Below are 19547 nucleotides of genomic sequence, written 5' to 3'. Positions count from 1 at the left end.
CTACTGGTCTATTTCTTAGCCAATACCAAATGGTTTTGGTGACTGCTGCTATATAATATAGCTTTAGATCAGGTACACTTAGACCACCTTCCTCTGAGTTTTTTTTCATTAGATCCCTTGCAATTCTCGACCTTTTATTCTTCCATATGAATTTTGTTGTTATTTTTTCTAGGTCATTGAAATAGTTTCTTGGGAGTCTGATTGGTATAGCACTAAATAAATAGATTAGTTTGGGGAGTATTGTCATCTTTATTATATTCACTCGGCCTATCCAAGAGCACTGAATGTCTTTCCAATTATTTAAATCTGACTTTATTTTTGTGGCAAGTGTTTTGTAATTTTTTTCATATGATTCCTGACTTTTCTTTGGTAGATGGATTCCCAAATACTATATACTCTCAACATTTGTTTGGAATGGAATTTCTCTTTGTATCTCTTGCTGTTGCATTTTGTTAGTGATATATAAAAATGTTGAGGATTTATGTGGATTTATTTTGTATCCTGCCACTTTGCTGAAATTTTGAATTATTTCTAGTAGCTTTTTAGCAGAGTCTTTGGGGTTCTCTAAGTATACCATCATGTCATCTGCAAAAAGTGACAGTTTCATTTCCTCATTTCCTACTCTAATTCCTTGAATCTCTTTCTCGGCTCTTATTGCCGAGGCTAGCGTTTCTAGTACTATATTGAATAGTAATGGTGATAGTGGGCAACCTTGTTTCACTCCTGATCTTACTGGGAAAGGTTGCAGTTTATTTCTATTGCATATTATGCTTACTGAAGGTCTTAAATATATGCTCCTGATTATTCTAAGGAATAGTCCATTTATTCCTATACTCTCAAGAGTTTTTAGTAGGAATGGATGTTGGATTTTGTCAAATGCTTTTTCTGCATCTATTGAGATGATCATATGGTTCTTATTAATTTGATTATTAATATGGTCAATTATATTAATAGTTTTCCTAATATTAAACCAGCCCTGCATTCCTGGAATAAATCCTACTTGATCATAGTGTATTATCCTGGAGATGATTTTCTGAAGTCTTTTTGCTAATATCTTATTTAAGATTTTAACATCAATATTCATTAAGTTAATTGGTATATAATTTTCTTTCTCAGTTTTCAATCTACCTGGTTTAGGTATCAGTACCATGTCTGTGTCATAAAAGGAGTTTGGTAGGACTCCTTCGTCCCCTATTTTTTCAAATAATTTATATAACATTGGGACTAATTGTTCTTTAAATGTTTGGTAGAATTCACATGTGAATCCATTTGGCCCTGGGAATTTTTTCCTGGGGAGTTGATTAATAGCTTGTTCTATTTCTTTTTCTGAAATGGGACTATTTAAGCAATTTATTTCCTCCTCTGTTAATCTAGGGAGCCTATATTTTTGGAGGAAGTCATCCATTTCACTTAAGTTATCAAATTTATTGGCATAAAGTTGGGCAAAGTAACTCCTTATTATTTCTCTAATTTCCTCTTCATTGGTGGAAAGATCCCCCTTTTCATTTGTAAGACTAACAATTTGATTTTCCTCTTTCTTTTTTCTGATCAGATTTACCAAAGGTTTATCTATTTTATTGGCTTTTTCATAAAACCAACTCTTGGTTTTATTTATTAATTCAATAGTTTTTTTAATTTCAATATTATTGTTTTCTCCTTTTAATTTTTGTATTTCAAGTTTAATTTTTGGTTGGGGGTTTATAATTTGGTCTTTTTCTAGCCTTTTAAGTTGCAAGCCCAATTCGTTAATCTTCTCTTTCTCTATTTTCTTCAGATAAGCCTCTAAAGATATAAAATTTCCCCTTATTACTGCTTTAGCTGCATCCCAAAGATTTTGATATGATGTCTCATCATTGTCATTATCTTGGGTGAAATTGTTAATTGTTTCTATAATTTGCTCTTTCACTCAGTCATTCTTTAGGATGAGATTATTCAGTTTCCAATTACTTTTTGGTCTATTTACCCCTAACTTTTTACTGAATGTAGCTTTTATTGCATTGTGATCTGAGTAGAAGGCATTTATTATTTCTTCCTTCCTACATTTAATTTTGAGATCTTTATATCCTAATATATGGTCTATTTTTGTATAGGATCCATGAACTGCTGAGAAGAAAGTATATTCCTTTCTATTGCCATTCAGTTTTCTCCAAAGGTCTATCATACCTAGTTTTTCTAATGTTCTATTTACTTTTTTAATTTCTTTCTTGTTTGATTTGTCCAAATCTGAGAGTGCAAGGTTGAGATCTCCCACTATTATGGTTTTACTGTCTATTTCTTCTTGCAGTTCTCTTAACTTTTCCTTTAGAAATTTAGATGCTATACCACTTGGGACTTCCTGGAGCTGAGTTCCACTCCCTCCAGCTACACTAGGCAGTGTGTGTTGCCTTGGGCCGTATCCACCCACTTGTCAATCTCTTAACTATTCTCAGGTGGTAGCTGAGGCCACGCCCCCTGGTGCCGAGATCTGCTGAGTCACCTCCAGGATCCGGGGAAAATCTAATCTGAGTTTTAAAATATTTTGGCTTTCTGTTCTGAACTGCTAAATAATTAGCAGAGAAGAGCTAACAGCCTGTGCCAGATTCCTTTACCTCAGTGGCTTCTCTGATCCCAGAGCCCTTCCCAGCGCAATGGGCGCAGTGTGCCACTACCCCACCGTCTGTGCTGGTCTCTCTTCTTCCTCCCCTGGGAACTGACCTTCTCTGTTGAAACTCCAGATTCTCTTCAGTTGGTAAGTCGTGCTTCCAGTCCTTGTGGTATCTGTCAGTCCTGGGCTTATTTTGAGACTTAATTTATCTAATTGGTTGCAAGGGAGTGAGGACGTTCACTGAGTCGTGTGTTTCTTCTCCGCCATCTTGGCTCCTAAATGCAATTTTTATTCTTCACTTTTCTTTTTACTCATTTTTTCTAGCCTTTGACAGCTATGTTAAGCTAGTTTGTTCTTACAAAGAAGGATGGATGTTTATATGATTAATGGTGGGCATGCAACCTTTTGGAAACCAATATTACAAAATTATTAGAAAATAAATTCCAATATCTACCATATTTGTTATTTTATCTTTATGAACCCTTAAGTATTAGCTAAGCCCAAAGAATATTTTTTAAAATTTTGCTATTATTATTTTTATATCTCAAATAAATTATCTCTTATACTTATCACACATGAATTTCTATATTCTTATCAGTTTGCTATCACATTTTTCAACAACATCCTATGCAGTAACTTTATTATGACAGAGATAAATTTACATTTTTATAAACCACATCATCACACAAGACCTTGTAATCTTGCCAACATGGAAAGATACTAAGTAAACTCTTGTAATGCTTCTGAAGTTTAAGCAAGAAAAGATAATTTCAACATCAGAATTTTGGCTACAATGTTATTTTTTTTTATTTTTCACAAAATTAACTTACTAGAAGGCTTATGATCTATGCTTTTGAAAGAAGTAATTACAGTGACAAAGTCTTGGAACTTTTGAAGTACTGATGGTTTTTCAGGATTTCTTTGGTATGTTGTGGAGCAACTAATTTCTGTCATTTCCTTAATTATTAAACTATTAAATTAAATTATTAAACATGAAACCATGTCAGTTCAACAACATGGAGAGCATGCAGAGGATTGCAACAAAGACAATGAAAAGCCAAATTCATGTCATGTGAGAATTAATTGAAGGAATTGGATATTTTGAGGACAAAAAAATAAGATTCACAGAGATTATAATCACTTTGTTGGAAAAGCTATCATAAGGAAGAAGGATTGAACTTTTTGTTTTCAGATAGAAGAATCACAATCAATCATTTAAAATTTAAGAGGAATCTAATTTAGTCTTCATGTGAAGGAGGAAAATATTTAACAACAATATTTAAACATGTAATGAAGGGATTTAGGAAGTAGTGGATTTTTTTTTTCTCTTTGCAGATATTCATCCAGAGACTGCATGACCACTTGTCAAACATGTTTATGTCATAGTATGTCTTTTGAGGTTGAATAAAGACTAGAGACTGAGATCTCTTTGAAGTCTATGAGGTGATGTTGAGTCTTATAATTTCTTTGGTGAGACTTAATTTCTTTTAATTTCTTTGAAATACTAATATAAAATTCATGTTTATCTCTAAAAGAAGAGAAAGTTATTTTATATTAGCTTCCTCTTTTATGTTTAACCCCATATCTCTTGGCATTATTATAAGAGTCCTTTAATGATTTTTCTCCTCCCTGAAAGATATTTCTAGTGATTTTATCTACTACATTCACTGGAGCTTCATTATACAATACCTACTGTGTTTAAAATCCTGTAAAATTTCTGTCACTATACAAACCAGTTGGAAGAATGAGTCAAATTTGTCAGTCTTTGGGGAAATACAGATAATGAACACTTCTGACTCCTGGAGGACTACAAGACTGTTTGAAATTAATAATAATAAATATTAATATTAACAATTGTCATGCATTCACTCACACTCAATGTGTGAGTGACAATGTTAAATATTAAATTTATGATAACTTTAGATCAATTATACAGTGCATTTAAGAATGTAATGATATAAATAAAAGATGTTGGCTTTTTATGTACAATCATTCAAATAATATTTTCTTTCTGGTGCATGAAAGGAATGAACAAGGTCACAAGGCACAATTCACGACATAGAGGTAAGAAAATTCTTCCTGTCTGCCATGTTCTTCTATTTATTTCAAATATATATGCTTACTGTTGACAATAATTTCAGCTATATGGAACATGAGAGGAGTTGAGCGCTGCACTAAAATTTACATGTATAAATAGGATTTTTGGAATGTGTATAGATCAAGTGGGTCTTTACAATTAAAACATGTTTCAGCAAAATTTCTATGGACTTGTTCATCTGTTTCCATATTCCTTCCTCAGGATAACTCAGTATTATATCCACATTTTCACTGTACCTAGAACTCTTAGAAAACCATTATTCTTCATGCATTTTCCACATTTTCTTACATTTGTATTATATGTGAATGCATCTTAATTCTCTTTCCAAATTGATCCTTGAAGATTACACATAATGAGTTTATATTTATATCTCTTTTAACATTTATCACTGTGTTTTGGAAGTAATAGGATTTCAAGAAATGTTGGCTGAATTAACAAATGATTGTTGTGGTCAAACCAAATCTAAGTACATTTAAATAAAAATGTCTTTTTAATTGACTGCTTTTTTGAGAAAGTCAGGATGACACATATATTCACTTTATGTCAATGTTAAATTAATATTAAAATATTCATCATATGATTCTTCCATAAGTTAATCTAATTAATTATATAGCTGTGTAACACATATCAGTTATATAATTAGATAACATACATGAATATACTATATGTTTATGTATGTATATATATATATATGCATACATTTGCATAGGGGTATATTTATGTGTATGTATGCTATATGTTTGCATACATATTGCATTACAATATAAGATAAGAAGATAAATAAGCCATGATCCTTAACCTCAAGTAGTATAAACCAGTATAAACCAGTACATAGATCCATCCAGTTAGAATATAATAAGGATTGAGTAGTTAAAGTTACCCAGACTCAAATAATGCAGAAATCACTTGAAGAAATAGTGAAATGATGTTGTTATAAATAAAAGTAATTTCAATATAGTATATAGCTAAAGTTTTACATAAATTGTTACATTTCTTTTACTGGTAATCATAATAAATGATACCTTCTTGTAGAAAATATTTATCTTTGAGAACCATCTGATAAACAGTTTTTTCAATACTAGGTAATATTTGAAATACTAATTATTTATAAATTGAGATTACTCTCCAGATTCAGCTGGTTCACACAAGGGCCATACTTTTCTAAGGCATTTCCCCTCAACTTCTGTATCATGTAACTATTAGTTACTACCTTTGGGTGCTGAATAGCCACAAAATAAATTTTCTGTCTCTGAGGAAAAAGAAAATCACTTTTTCAGGTTTCTTTTCTTAGTATTGGAAAAGATGTTTGATGCTGTCTTTTGTGTTATTTTCATTAAAAAATATGACACACTCAAAGGAGAATTGCTTTTACCTGAGCCTAGTTTTTTTTTTTTTTCTTACTTAGTTTTTCTTTAGTATTTGTCTCAAACTGCAGGAAAATAGCTATTTCTCTTTCTCTCTAATGATTTCTAGTTTTCATATTAACAACAAGTGAACCATAATTTCTTAGAAGTGCTTAGGTGTGAACACACCCTTTCCATCTTCTTAGAAACACCCTAGGCAGAGATTAGTTGCTTGAAAAGAAATTAACATTATAAAAGCAGAATATTATAATAAATTATAGACATAAATTACAAAAGAGTCAAACAACAAATAATGAGAATTGTATGCTAAGATAAAACTAAGTCCTAAGTCATCAGAACATGATGTTAGACTGTCTAACTTTATTCCCATTGAACTTATTTTCAGTCTAGGTTCCTTATTTGATATAGTATTGAATCTTGTTCCCTCTTCTCTTTCACCATTCAAATAAACCTTTGAATTTAGCTAATTAGTAAGGAATTAGTAAGGAATCACTTATTAAATTTTACAGAAAGATTCATTACTTTCAAGTAATTAGTTATTAAGTTAACTAATAGAAGTGAAATACTACTAAAATAGATTTCTCCTTGTATATTTTAGTGTTTCAATGTGGGTACTTTTAAAAATGTTATTGATGACAACTCATTCTCATCTTTACTTCTTATGTAATTCCCACCTACAAATGACACAAAATATTAAAATGTTACAAACTATCAATATCTATCACCATATTATTGTCCTCTAAATGATTTACAACTTCAGCTTTTGGCACACTGGTATTTCAAAGATCCACAAAATGTTGTGTATTTAAAGAAAACTTGCTATTTCCTTTTCCCATTCTTTCATCATGCATTATACAACACATATACAACTCATTATATATACAACACATTAATCAATAAAACCACAGAAACATCTCTTTAAATATACATTATATGTTATGAAAAGGCAACCGTAGTCCAAAATTGGAATAATTCTTAGCATCAGTAATACTATATTCTATCAAAGGAGATAGCATATACTTATATGAATAGAAACATATATGCAAAACAAATGTCAATTGCCTTTGCAGGAGAATGTACTAGCCTATGTGTTGTGATGAGTGTTGCAAAATGTTTCATGAATTTGAGCTTGATTGTCATAGAAAAAAAGTCTAATTTCACAAATTTTATCTATATCAGATTGTTTGCTGTCTTATAGATGAAAGAGGTAAGAGAGGAAGGGAGAAAAATTTAGAACATCAAGTCTTACTATATGAATGTTGCAAACTATCTTTATATGTATTTAGATTTTAAAATAAAATACTTTTAAAGAAAAAAAAAGTGAAAGAAAAATATCTAAGGAGTAAAAGCCATGGGCACAGTCATTCCAATAATAGAAGGGAAAGTATTATGTGTAAATGTTGAGACCCTGGATATCTAAGTATCAGCAGGAATCAGGATAAGCAAAAGTCTTTATTCTCAGTCTTTTGGGGTCTTTGTCAGGGGATTAGATATAGGAATGTCCACACCTCCTTCCTCTCTCTCCACCACCAAAGAATGATCCTGCCTGTCCTACTCCGCCCTCTCATCTCTTTCTTTTCCTTCTTTGTCCACACCCACTGATGGAGCCAGCACAGAATAGTTGGGGAGGGTCATTCTCCAAGCATATGTTAATAGAGTATTGTCCAATTGATAATTAGCCTTAAATGCTAGGTTATCTCTGTAAAGTGCATCTGGCTCAGTTCTAGCCCTTTACATCTCCTACTTTCTTTTGTTTTATAACACAGGTGGTCATGCCATCCCTGACTTCTAAGGGAGGTGAGAACTGCAAAAAGGAGATGATCACACCCTTCCTGATTTCTCAGGAATGGAGGTGAAAACATCAAAAAGGAAGTGATCACTCCCCCTCCCCCCGACATCTCAGGAAGGGAGATGAAAAGTACCAAAGGGAAGTGGGGATTGCTAGCGGGTTTCTGGGTTGAAGGGTCTTATTAGAGACAAGTATGCACAAACCCATCAATATGGGAGGTATTATATAAGCACATAGCAATAACGCAGAGGCTATTTAGTGATGACTCTCCCCACAGTTCAGGGTAGGCTCAATGAGGTGTAACAAACATGAATTGTACATGCAAGTAGTGATAGAACAAACAATATAAATTAACATGGTCTTATAAAAGATTTCCATAAGTCCTAGAAGAGGGTATGTAAATATCAATCACACATACGCTTTCTTCAGCAGCCAAGAGATAATCCAAAACCAATCTATTGTCCATTGCTTCACATGTCAGGGAATCCAGTGGTCCCCACAAGTTTTTGAAGTCCTGCAACAGTCTTTTTATATGTTAGGGAATCCAATGATCCCTACATATTTTGAAGTCCTGCAACAGTCTTATTTCTCAGAGAATCCAATGATTCCTGAGGGCTTTCAAGTCCTACAACAGTCTTATGATGTCTCAGGGAATCCAATGATTTTTGAGGATTTTCAAGTCCAACAATTTTTGATGTACATGAGTCAAACGCCATACTGCCAGGCTCTTTCAGTGGTGGGCACAGTCAGCAATGGAACCACCCAATGTTTCTTGGGTCTTCTTCCTTTCAAGGGTCTGCTTTGTCTCTCTCCGATGGATGAGCCACATACGGCTCGTCAGCACCCATCTGATTTTTCTCCATCTGTAGAGATACAAGCAAACCCTCTCCCTCAAGCAGTTAACCTATCTGGTCCCTTCAATTCACCACTTTCTGGGTCTCTCCACATGACCTGGCAATTATTTAAAGACAATGGAGCTGCTTGCACTGGACACTGCCCTAATGGTGGATTAAAAAACTTGTCTGCCAGAGACAGTGCATCTTTGTCAAAGATTAAGAAGTTAAAAGTATTAAAAGGTTAGATTTAGAAGTTCTCTAGGGTTACCTGTGACTCCCCCTTTCTCTTGTTTTTAGAGAAGTCATAAAAATGTCATTAAAAGAATTTGGTAGAACACCTTTTTTTCCCTGTCATGTCCTTTGATCTAACAGTGTTTATACTGAGTTTTTATCCTTAAGAAATCATAAAAGAGAGAAAGGAAGCCACATGTGTAAAAATATTTGTGACAGCCCTTTTTGTAGTGGCAAGAAACTGGAAGCTGAGTGGATGCCCATGAGTTGGAGAATGGTTGAATAAGTTATGTTATATGAATGTTATGAAATGATTAGCAGGTTGTTTTCTGAGAGGTCTGGAGAGATTTACATAAAGTGATGCTAAGTGAAGTAAGAGAACCAGGAGGACATTATACACGGAAATAATAAATTTTTACAATTATCAATTCTGATGGACACAGCTCTTGACTACAATTAGATGATTTAGGCCATTTCAATGGTCTCATGATGAAGAAAATAGACATCTGTACCCAAAGAGAAGACAGTGAGAACTGAATATGGATTACAACATATAATTTTAACTCTTTGTTGTTTGCATGCACTTTTTTCCCCTCATTTTTCCTTTTTGATCTGATTTTTCTTGTGCAGCATATTTGTGGAAATATGTATAGAAAAATTGCACATGGTTAAAACATAATTGGATCACTTTCCATCTAAGGGAGGGATGGGGTAATCAGAGAGAAAAAAAAAATTAGAAGGCAAGATTTGTAAGGTGAAAGTTGAAAGTTACACACACACATATTTGGAAAACAAAAAAAAAAAAGCAGCTTTTACTTAAAAAGTAAAGAAAGAAAAAGAAATAAAAAAACAATGAACAATTAATTCACCTTTACCCTGAAAAAGATTGCTCATGCTGTTGTAAATTATAAAGTCTGACAGCCTTCCTGGTACTCAGTGTTGCAGTTTTGGTATCTGTCATGTGCTGACTCTTGTTTTGTTTTGTTTTGTTTTCTTCAAAATAAATATATGTTCCATGAATCTAATATTTTCCTGGGCTTAAAATGAAGTATGTGGAATCTCTCAAGGTTAGATTTCTCTCATTGTCTTGACTATGAGGAGGTATATGGGCTGTCTCTGTCTTTGCCTGCTTGATTAAGCTGGGCCCCAGGATATACCACTGCTTTGCTGAGGTGGGGCTAGCTTCTGACTTGCTGGGATACTGCCTGCTCTGTGCTTCTCATTTACTTGGGTGATATAGAGGATTCCTCCTCTAATCTTCCCATTTTCTTGAGCTAAAATCTTTTACCCTGTCCAAAATTTGTTAAGTGGTGATATTTTAGCATTATGTGGAGGGAAATATGCGAAAGTTATAATGACTTACCCCACCATTTTAGCTCCCAAAAGTCCAGTCAAGTTATTTTTTTCATTTTCCAATGTTTTCACTTCTATATTTTGCTTTCTAGATAATTAGGGGCTCTAAACCCAGATACCACATTATTTTGAGTTTCATATGTTGCTTTGAATTTAATTTCACTTGCTGTAAGCTTTAGAATTTTGTTTAATCTAATAAGCCTTAATAAAATAATCTATTCTTTTTTGTTTTTGTTGGATAATCATTTAACATTAGGCCATCAGATTAAGGATATTCCCGATTACTTTAAATGCCCTTGATTTTTTGAAACTTGACTTTTTATCCTTTAATTTGGAGTCTGAAGCTCAAATAGAATAACAACATAGGGTTTAATTAAAAGGAAGAATGGGTTCTGAATGTTATTTGTCATAATACTGGACTTGATCCTGGGCTGATGATTTTCAAGTTATCAATGTGATATTTTTAAGTTAGGGTTTTAGATTGGGTCCTTAGTTACAGAGAATATGAATTCTTTAAAAAGTGTTAGGGAAAATAATAAATAGACAAAATGTTAACAAAATTGAGTTTGATCCCCTAATTTTTGATAGCCATAAAGGACTATAATTCACCTCTCTTTTTTCTGTCACTCAAATATTTATTTATTTATTTATTATTATTATTTTTTTATTCATTTTTCCAAATTATTCCCTCCCTCCCTCCACTCCCTCCCCCCGATGGCAGGTAATCCCATACATTTTACATGTGTTACAATATAACCTAGATACAATATATGTGTGTAAATACCATTTTCTTGTTGCACATTAATTATTAGCTTCCGAAGGTATAAGTAACCTGGGTAGCTAGACAGTAGTGCTAACAATTTTACACTCGCTTCCCAGTGTTCCTTCTCTGGGTATAGTTATTTCTGTCCATCATTGATCAACTGGAAGTGAGTTGGATCTTCTTTATGTTGAAGATTTCCACTTCCATCAGAATACATCCTCATATAGTATTGTTGTTGAAGTGTATAGTGATCTTCTGGCTCTGGTCATTTCACTCATCAACAGTTGATTTCAGTCTCTCCAAGCCTCTCTGTATTCCTCCTGCTGGTCATTTCTTACAGAGCAATAATATTCCATAACCTTCATATACCACAATTTACCCAACCATTCTCCAATTGATGGACATCCATTCAACTTCCAGTTTCTAGCTACAATAAAAAGAGCTGCCACAAACATTTTGGCACATACAGGTCCCTTTCCACTCTTTAGTATTTCTTTGGGATATAATCCCAATAACAGCAATGCTGGGTCAAAGGGTATGCACAGTTTGACAACTTTTTGGGCATAGTTCCAAATTGCTCTCCAGAATGGCTGGATTCTTTCACAACTCCACCAACAATGTATCAGTGTCCCAGTTTTCCCACATCCCCTCCAACATTCATCATTATTTGTTCCTGTCATTTTAGCCAATCTGACAGGTGTGTAGTGGTATCTCAGAGTTGTCTTAATTTGCATTTCTCTGATCAGTTCACTCAAATATTTATTTACAACTGCAATCCCATGTGCATTTGGCAAAAACGGAAGAAATAATAACTTGGACAACATACAGAACTCTCCTTACTGCTATCTTCCTATGCCCATTTATCATCCTATTATAAAATGGCTTGAAGAAACAGAAGGACATTGCAATGTGTACCCTGAAAATAGGAGATTAAGGTCTTTGAAGCCAGGAATTTTCCAAACCAAAAACATTATGCAAAGAATGCCCTATATTCTGAGACATCAAAATTAAATGTCAAGATTGTCAGGAAAAATATTTTTGATGATTTCTATCACTATGACAGCATGAAAAAAAAAAGTAGTCTTCAAGGTGTCCAGGCCTCAACACCCCCAAAAATTCTGTTACTCACAATCATTCTTAGAATTGGAATGAGAAAGGGAAAGATAGCAGCACAAATGTGGACTTTGTCATCTACTCTAATAAATGAACATTTCCTGTGCTATATTCTCAACTTATTGATGACTATTATATCCAAAATGACAGCACTAAGCTGAGTTGTGACTCAATCAGGGTCCTGAGAAGCTTATAAGTGAGTATAGCAATCACCTATCAGATACATTTATGCATCTTAGGTGAACCCTTTGAGAGAAGTAACTCTTTTTTAAAAAAAATCCTATAAAATTAGTTAAATGCATGAAACATAGGTGGAATTTTAAAATGAGGATTGTTAATTCATATCCTTTCTCCTTTTCTTTGAACTGGCTATGAATTGCCTGATATCCCCTTTCTCCTTAACTCTTTTTTTTTTTTCCCAGCATAATCCTGCTCTTCATTGAAACACTTTTTTTTTTAATGAGGTAACCAGGGTTAAGTGATTTTTCAAGGATCACACAGCTAATATGTCAAATGTTTGATACTGAATTTAAACTGAGGTCCTCCTGACTCCAGGGCCAATATTCTATTAACTGCACCACCTACTTGTCCTTCAAACATTACATTCTAAAGTCTTTCCTGATCTGTTCCCCTACTAATGTCCACTCTCTTACTCTACTTCATGTGTCTTTATGCATACATATATGTACTAGAAACCAGTACAAGATTGCCAAAAACAATACATCTCTATATTATTTTATGTATATATTCTGTTTTGAGGACAGGACAAATTCAGTTTTGAGGACTCAGTACAAATTCAGTCTCAAACATTCTATATGTACCTATACATATATTATTCCTTGATTTAAGATAGATTTCAAGAGATTATGGATTGTTTGCTTATTTTTGTTTTTAAGTGGAATGACTAGTGCTTATTACATATTAGGCACTTAATAAATGCTTGTTGATGGACACACAGATAGATGATATATAGATGGATAGTAAATATTTATATCCACATTCAAAGATGATGCTAAACAAGTATGAATGAATGTACCAAATGAGCTATAAAAATAGAGATAGTTTTCAATTACATTGGACTATCATCATTCTCTTAAGCCAAATCCAGGCTGAATGATCACTGAAAATGAAAATGTGAAAGAGCTGCTGTGAAAGCCCTAGAGATCTATTTTAAAGCCTTACAAATACATAGAATGTGTGTCTAAAATTTTTCCCCAAATGACAACGATAACTGCATTCAAAATCTAATCCATTAGTTTGGATTAGGAATCAATGACTCTTTGCACAATTTGCTAATGATAATCAATGGGCTGGGGATGAAGAGAGAGAGTGAGAATTTATTATGTGCCTATTATGTTCCAGGTACTGTGCTAAAGAATCTAAAATTATTCTCCAATCTTCACAATTCTGTGAAATAGATGCTATTATTATATTTATTTTGTTATACCTATTTTACAGGAGAGGAAATTGAGGAATACAGAGGGTGACTTAACTGGAATCACATAACCTGTGAGTGTTTGAAGCTGCATTTGAAATAAAGTCTTCTTAATTCTAGGTTAGTACTCTATTCTCTAACCAGTTGATATTAATATTCCCTGATAACTCTGCATATTGTTAATTATCTGATGCCCTTCTAATTTAATTATCACACACAAGCTCCTGTATCTTGAAGATGAAAAATTCTTAATCTCCATCTATTATCAGTTATTACTTAACTATCTCTGATATAAGACACTAGAGTTCACACAGTTTTGTTGTATCAGAGATAGAGAAAATTGGGAGAGAGATTAAACTACTTCAATAATTTCAGTGCCACTAATCAGCCAAATAATGGTGGAAATGGGTTGAGTGAAAGATCACATTAATATATTCTGTGAAATATAATCCAAAGCTCTTTCTATATTCCATGAGTCTCAACCAGATGCTTGTAATACAACTCCCTGCTCTGTTCAGAATGTATTGACCCTTAAAATCTTAGACAGAGAAAGATCCCCATGGATATCCACATAATCCGGGTCTTAATGTCCAAATCCTTTATTATCTCCTTCACCATGTAGTTTCTTTGCATAGGAACCAGGCTAGCTTTCTTAAAGGCCTTCCAAAGTCTTGACTTCAGTGGAGAAGCTAAGTAGGACAGGTCCACCACCATGGTGGTGTGAGATAGAGTGAATAAATCTCTTTGCATCATAGGGTATGAGTTCCCACCTCTAGTCTGTTTGTCTTCTCTGTCTCTGAATCTGGCTCTGAGTCTCAGCTTATGTACTCTACACTGAGTATAAACCAATCATTATATCACTAGGAAAACATTATTTGTTGTAAGATTCAATTAATCACACTGAAGTTAGAGAACTAAACTAAACTATATGTAATGTGCTGTTGTCTCCAGAAGCTGCCGATCGCTCTCTGGGAGGAGATCTGCTGTGTCAACTCAAATCTCTCGGACAGTTTCTTCTTCCTGTAGAGAGCCGACTTCCCTTCTTGCAGAGAGCAGCCTCAAGTCGCGTCCAGACAAAACTCTCCTTTAGCAATTTATCAAAACTCTCTCTTTATCAATTCCACTGAATTAGCACCTCATAAGAATCCTTGTTTTAAGTAAAGAGTTCTGGCCCATAACACAAGATGATTTCAGAGAGGCCTGGAGAGACTTACATGAACTGATGCTGATGAAATGAGTAGATCCAGGAGATCATTATACATGACAACAACAAAACTATACAATGAGCAATTCTGATGGACATGGCTCTCTTCAACAATGAGATCACTCAAATCAGTTCCAGTTGTCCAGTGATGAAAAGAGCCATCTACACCCAGAGAAGACTGTGGGAACTGAGAGTGGATCACAACATAGCATTTTCACTCTTTTTGCTGTTGTTTACTTTCATTTTACTTTACTTCACTTTTTTCTCTTATGTAGCATAAAATTGTATAAATATGTATGCATATATTGGATTTAACATATATTTCTACTATGTTTAACATATATTGGGCTACTTGCAATCTAGGGAAGAGCATGAGAGAGGGGGGGGGGAATTAGTAAACAAGGTTTTGCAAGGGCTAATGTTAAAGAATTGTCCACACATACGATTTTTAATAAAAAAAAATAAACTTGTATTACATGTTGTTAAACCAATAAATGGTATTTCTAATTAGTTAATCAATTATATTTCTCTTAGGGCATGCTAAGAAATGACTGGTTTAAATAGGGAAAGAAATTCATTCATCAATATTTGAAATGCTGGTGCTGTTTTACCCTACCTCCCACTAGAAAAGTAAATACAAATAGAGAAACAAAAAAGGAAATTATTCAAGTTGATAGCATAGAATTTGCCAGGTTTTTTAAAAATTCAGACTGTTCTAGAAATCTCTTTGGGATGCAAGTGATATGGATTGTAAATGTGCAAAAGAATAATTGAGGTATTACCTTCTTTTATCTTCTTAAATCATGTACTTAAGTTCCCAGATGGTCAGGAAACTCTTTTCTAAGTAAGTTAACTTGAGCTTTCACTAAGCATCAATTCCTTCCACTTCTGTAACTAAATCTAAGAGAGCATAGGTTGATTAGCTGTCACAGCTTCTGTCCAGTATATTCCTAGATTTTGTTGCTTGGAGTCAGAATCTGGGCAACTATCACCAGATTGCTTATTAGGAGTCTGTACCAATAAACCTGATGCTACTACTTCTCCTGGTTGATAAGTCACATATTGTCTACTTGTATTAGTGCCTGGGATATTATCAATACATTCCCCAGTTTCCCACATGAGTATATGAATATACACTGCTTTATAAGTACACTCAGGAGGTAAAATGGTCAAGCCTACTGTGCCTGGAGGCAAGGGATCCATAGGCTGGAGAGGAACAGATTTCACCACTTCAGGGGGTATCTCAGTTGTCCTTGCTGTATACTACTCTACTCTCCCCAATTGTAATCCCTTTCTCCCATCAGGTTGCTTCCTCAGTGATTGATTGTGTAATCCTTTTCTCCCATCAGATGGCTTCCTGGCTGATTGTTTTTGTCTGGATACTGAACTTCTAAGCACTCTCTAGGTGTAGCATTGGCTGCCATCATGCCCCAAGTATTTTTTTTTTTTTTTTTGCCTTGGGCCCTGAGGCTGGGCCCCTCCTCCCGTTTCCCTGAATCAGTCCACATTCTGATGCCCAATGGAAGCCTCTGTTGCATTTTGGACATGGAGTATTGGGTCTTATTCTCCCACCCTGTTTTCTCACTCTGTCTCTATGCCAACATTGAGCTTTCAGATGTCCTACATTTTCCACATTGAAAGCATTGACTAGTCTCTCTGAAAGTCCCTTGCCAAAAGGCACCCTGTCTTCTCATGTTCAAATCTTGGCAAGTCTGCATCATAGCCTGGTTATAAAAGGTGTTTTTGCCCACTGTGGCACAGTATCTTATGATCTCCTCTAAAGGAGATAGTTCTAGTATAATTCTTCTACAAACCTCATTAGCGTTTTCTTTAGCAAGTTGCTTTATCATAATTTCTGTTACTGCATTTTCACCAATAGTTTGTATGACAGCTGTCTGCAAACTTCCCACAAAATCTGCAAAGGGTTCATTTGGCCCTTGTGCTATTTTGATGAAGGCCTCTCCTTTGTCCTGTTTAGCTGGGATAAAACCCCATGCTTTGATAGCAGCACTAGCAATTTGCTCATATGCTGCTATGGGGTAATTAATCTGTACTGAAATTTCTGCATAAGGACCTACACCTATTAGTTGGTCATAGGTGATTGGAGGATTAACTCCACTATGAATATTTTGTTTGTCTTGTATACTACAGAGCTCACTATATTCAGAAAGCCACAACAAGTTTTGTCCAGGTTCTAAGCAGGTCCTTGCTATAGATTTCCAGCCCTTAGGGGTTAAGACTTCATAAGCCAAATTCTGTAATAACATCTTAACATAAGCTGATGTAGCCCCCTAAAGAGTGCAAGCCTTTTTCAGATCTTTGAGGATTTCTATAGCAAAAGGAGTTTATTTTCTACTTTTTGACCTGGAGAATTAAACTGTTGAATCACAGGATACATTCTGATTTTCAAATCAGCTAAATCCTGCCAGTCTTCTGTGGCTTTAAGTAGTGCCTTTTGCAATCTGGTCATAGGAGAGGATGATTGCCAGGGGCAGGATGAAAGTCCTGGTGATGTCACTGCCCCTTCCACTACTCCTCCCTCCTCCATCCCAGAAGGCGGAGTTGATGGAGGCATGTCAAGAACCAGTTCTGGTTTAGGTGGGGTTGAAGCTGCCTGGTCAGAGGGAGAATCACCAGACCATTCACCATCCTCACTTAACTACACATGCCCTCTAGTGATATTGCTATTAATCTGTTCATTCTTTTTCCTCTTTTTTCCTCACACTTCCTTATCTGACTATTCTTAAAATTTTTCTTTTTTTTCTATAACTTGCAGGATTCTTGAAGGCCAATTGTATTATGTTGTATATATAGAATATTTCCTTGGAAATTGAACCAGGATCTTTATCATTGTAGTATTAACATAGTTGATCTCCTACTAGTTTCCAATTATCTGGCCCTATATCTTCTTCCTTTAAGAACCAAGGGGATGTGTGTTCTAATATACCCAAGAATTTAGAGATCTGTAACCATGTTATAATTAAGCCTTGTCCCTTGATCAACTTAAGTATGCTTTCTATAGCGCCCCCTCGGGATGGAAGTGGGGGTAGGGCTGTGGATGGGGGAGAATCTTTTCCTAATATCTGCCCCATTTCAGCTAGAAAAGGTTACTAGTTTAGCCCTTAATAAAGTAGGTTCCATGTTTGTCTATTAATACACTCCCTGTTTCCTGGTCCCCAAGGAGTTCTTCAGTGAAATTAGAGTCCTTGGTTCCACATTAGGCATCAAATGTGACCACTCTAGCACCCTGGACACCTTAGAATCAGCTGGAGTCAGGATAAACAAAAGTCCATGGTCTTTATTTTTGGTCATTAGTGGTAGAAATGAAAGGAATGGACACACAGGATCTCCACAACCTCACTTCTTTATCTCCTCCTCAGAAGTGACTCTGGCTAGTCTTACTCCACCCCCTAGTCCCTCCTACAATTTTCTGTGTACACCAAATGATTGGGCCAGCACAGGATAGTGGAATGGCCATTTTTCAACCATATTCTAATAGAGCATTGTCCAATCGGTAATTAGCCTTAAATGCTCAGTTGTCCGACCTCAGTGCATTAACTCAAGAGTTTCAGCCCTTTACAATTAGAATTTTTTTTTCCTTTATCTTGAGAAATATCATGGAGCTTGAGGGGATAAAACAAGTCTTTGCCTTTAGAAGAAAGAGAACAACTCAACAAAGAAAATGTTTATGAGAAGATCAACAACAAAGGAGAACTCAACTTCAGAATTATAATGAATTCATATATTTTTATTTTATCTTTTTATTTACAAAACATAAGCATGGGTAATTTTTCAACAATGGCCCTTGCAAAAATTTTTATTCCACATTTTCCCCTTCTTCCCTCAAACAGCTCCCCTAGATGGCAGGTATTCCAATAAATGTTAAAATATATGTTAAATCCAATATATGTATACATATCCATAGAATTATCTTGCTGCACAAGAAAAATGGGATCTAGAAAGAAAAAAAAAAAAAAAACACCTGACAAGGAAAACAAAAATGCAAGAAAGCAACAAAAGAAAGATTGAGAATGCTATGTTATGGTCCACATTCAGTTTCCACAGTGCTCTCCTTGCATGTAGATGACTCTCTTCGTTGCTCGAACAGTTGGAACTATCCTGAATCAATTCATTGTGAAGAGCCACATCCATTAGAATTGATCATCATATAGTCTTGTTGTTGTCAACCACAATGATCTCCTGGTTTTGCTAGTTTCACTTAGCATCAGTTCATGTAAGTCATTCCAGATCTCCCTGAATCATCCTGTTGGTCACTTCTTACAGAACAATAATATTCCATAACATTTATATACCATAATTCATTCAGCCATTTTCCAATTGATGGACATCCAATCAGTTTCCAGTTTCTAGCCAGTATGAAAAGGGTTGCCACAAATGTTTTTGCAGATGTCCCTTTCCCTCCTTTAAGATCTCTTTGGGATATAAGCCCAGTAGTAACACTGTTGGGTCAAAGGGTATGCAGAGATTGATAACTTTTTGAACGTAGTTCCAAATTGCTTTACAGAATGGTTGGATTTAATCACAGTTGCACCAACAATTTATCAGTGTCCCAATTTTTCCACATCCCCTCCATTATTCATTATTATCTTTTTCCTGTCATCTTATCTAATATGAGAGATGGATAGTGGTATCACCAAGTTGTCTCAATTTATATTTCTCTGATCAATAGTAATTTGGAGCACCTTTTCATACGACTAGAAATAGTTTCAATTTCCTCATCTGAAAATTGTCTGTTCATATCCTTTGACCATTTATC

The 19547-nt window shown here is 34.7% G+C and overlaps 1 long non-coding RNA gene across 4 annotated transcripts; it reads left to right on the top strand.

The window, feature by feature from the left end:
* The first annotated feature begins 2484 nt into the window (after positions 1–2484).
* Positions 2485–15201, top strand: LOC141559444 (uncharacterized). 4 transcript variants are annotated; one of them, XR_012487420.1, is made up of 6 exons: positions 2485–2728; positions 3920–4054; positions 4610–4648; positions 12554–12595; positions 13590–13686; positions 14518–15201. It is a non-coding gene; the product is annotated as an uncharacterized LOC141559444 (long non-coding RNA). The 4 variants fall into 4 exon arrangements; XR_012487421.1 differs by lacking the exon at positions 12554–12595 and adding an exon at positions 7813–7843 and having other exon boundaries at positions 13590–13640; XR_012487418.1 differs by lacking the exon at positions 12554–12595 and adding an exon at positions 7813–7843.
* Positions 15202–19547: the final 4346 nt, after the last annotated feature.

This window comes from Sminthopsis crassicaudata, chromosome 3 (genome assembly GCF_048593235.1).
Source record: "Sminthopsis crassicaudata isolate SCR6 chromosome 3, ASM4859323v1, whole genome shotgun sequence".
NCBI classification, from domain to species: domain Eukaryota; kingdom Metazoa; phylum Chordata; class Mammalia; order Dasyuromorphia; family Dasyuridae; genus Sminthopsis; species Sminthopsis crassicaudata.
Note: the sequence above shows the minus strand (reverse complement) of the source record. Positions and strands in the feature narration are given on the sequence as shown.